General features: G+C 28.6%; 1 long non-coding RNA gene across 1 annotated transcript in view; it reads left to right on the top strand.

The window, feature by feature from the left end:
* The first annotated feature begins 1,736 nt into the window (after positions 1 to 1,736).
* Positions 1,737 to 2,500, top strand: part of LOC138866558 (uncharacterized) — a 1,619-nt gene continuing 855 nt past the window's right edge. The window contains exons 1-2 of the long non-coding RNA XR_011399619.1: positions 1,737 to 1,798; positions 2,475 to 2,500. The exon at positions 2,475 to 2,500 is cut by the window's right edge and continues 45 nt beyond it. This is a non-coding gene — a long non-coding RNA (uncharacterized lncRNA). The remainder of the gene's footprint in view (positions 1,799 to 2,474) is intronic.

Below are 2,500 nucleotides of genomic sequence, written 5' to 3'. Positions count from 1 at the left end.
TATTATTGGCATCCTATTACTCTCATTACATTGAGTCTTCAATGAAAAAAAAATATATATATATATATATATATATATATATGTGTGTGTGTGTGTGTGTGTGTGTGTGTGTGTGTGTGTGTGTGTGTGTGTGTGTGTGTGTGTGTGTATGTATATATATATATATATATATATATATATATATATATATATATATATATTTTTTTTTTTTTTTTTTTTTTTTTTTTTAAGATTCATTAGCATTGCGAGATAGACAAACACGGACGTCAACAGTGTACTTGAGAAAAAGAAGATTTTGATGTAATTCTTATTGTCAATACGTTTTATTGCATCAGTGGTCTCTCAGTGCTTCGAATTATTGTCCTTATCATTTTTATTATTATCATCATTGATATTCTCATGATTTCCGTTATCATTATCAGCATTGTTTTTATTATCATCATCGTTATTTTTATCATTATCACCATTGTTATTTTTATCATTGTTCCTTTAACATTATTATCATTATCATTAGTTTTATTCTCATTATTATCATTTATATCATCATTATCTTCTTTATCGTTTTTAACATTATTATATTTTTCTTCGAGGCAAGGACTGTACATTGCACTGTAGCATTTATACCTTTAGTTTATGCTTTCATTGTTTACGCAACTATTCACCATCATCATGTTATTGTTATCGCTGCTGTTATTATCATTTATGGACAAGGTATTAATGAGAATATCTTCATCATTCAAGAAATGTATTTCATCAGAAATACATGAGTTTTTGACGAAACCGGTCAGAGACATCTCTTGTACTATAAAGATATTAATTCTCATCCATGCCTTTTCTACCTTAGTCAATATGAATACGCTTCACTACTCTCATTATTAGTATTGTTTCATTATTTCTGTTACTGTTGTTTTTGTTGTCATTGCTGTTGATATTGTTCTTTTCAAGATCAACATCATCATTATATTCAATAGCAGTAGAAGTAGTAGTAGTAGTAGTAGCAGTAGCAATAACATAATCATCCTCAGTTTATTGTTATTATTACTATCATTATTATTTTCATTTTTACTAACATCATCATCACTATTTCATCATAATCATCATCACCATTATTATTCTAATTAATTTCCCTATATGTAATGCAAAATTTAGTAGCAAAAAATTGTGTAGTATAGTATATTACTGTTCTCTTATCTGTTTCATGTTGATAATTCATAATAAAACAGCGTTCTCTCTTTATTGATATCTTGCAATGCTCGCTCTCTCTCTCTACATATATATATATATATATATATATATATATATATATATATATATATATATATATATATATATATATATATATATATATATATATATATATATATATATATATATATATATATATATATATATATATATATATATATACATATATAGGTATGCATATATATGTATATGTGTGTGTTTGCACGTTTGTGCGTATATATATATATATATATATATATATATATATATATATATATATATATATATATATATATATTTATATATATATATATACACACACACAAACATATTTATGTATATATATTCACTATTTCCGCATATGTATGTCTTGTCAGTCGGCCTTGTTGTCCTGCCCTTGGAAGTTGCAACAAAAATGCGAGAGCCAGAAAGAAAATCAAGCTATTGACTACAAAATCACTAGATGTCAACCCATTCCTCCTGGAGGATATAAGGCTCGCAAGCAACATTCCCTTCACACGCTTCGCAACCACGACAGAATTCACAGCACAGAGAACTTGAGCATCAACATGTGGTAGGTGGTTGTCGTGGCCATGTAGACTGTACACTTTGTACACTCTATATAAGGGCGTAGCTTGACATTTATAGGCCCGATGGGGGCGGAGTCTAGGTCCCTCGAAGTGGTTCATTATACTTTTAAGATTTGGAAAAATAATGTACAAGACAAAATGAAAATACGTTTGCCCATTTGGACAGAATCAAATAATTATCTCTACCAGTAAAGAGTTGACAGTAATAAATAAACGGAATAAAAACTCCTCTTAGTACATTTCATATTTTTACTTTAATGCCCGATAGCATTTGGGGATATTTCAAGATCACAAGAAAATGCACTATGAATCGATTAACAAAGATGGTCCAAGATAGTCATATGTACTGTAGAGTATATCATTTTTTCATTGGTGTTTTTATACTACATTAAGATTTTGTGAGTTGTATATATATATATATATATATATATATATATATATGTGTGTGTGTGTGTGTGTGTGTGTGTGTGTGTGTGTGTGTGTGTGTTTATGTATGCACGTATGTACGTTTAAAAGAAGATATTTCTTTTAAAATTATTTAATATGAATGCCAAGAACGTTACAGAGGCGTTGTAATTTACTACACCATACGCATAAATATACAAAAACAGTGACCATGAAGATGAATGGTTCATCACTAAAGACATCGTCATTCCACAGGTCGAGGCTCACCCTGTGCACCGGAG

Source organism: Penaeus vannamei, chromosome 26, assembly GCF_042767895.1.
Source record: "Penaeus vannamei isolate JL-2024 chromosome 26, ASM4276789v1, whole genome shotgun sequence".
Taxonomy (NCBI): domain Eukaryota; kingdom Metazoa; phylum Arthropoda; class Malacostraca; order Decapoda; family Penaeidae; genus Penaeus; species Penaeus vannamei.
Note: the sequence above shows the minus strand (reverse complement) of the source record. Positions and strands in the feature narration are given on the sequence as shown.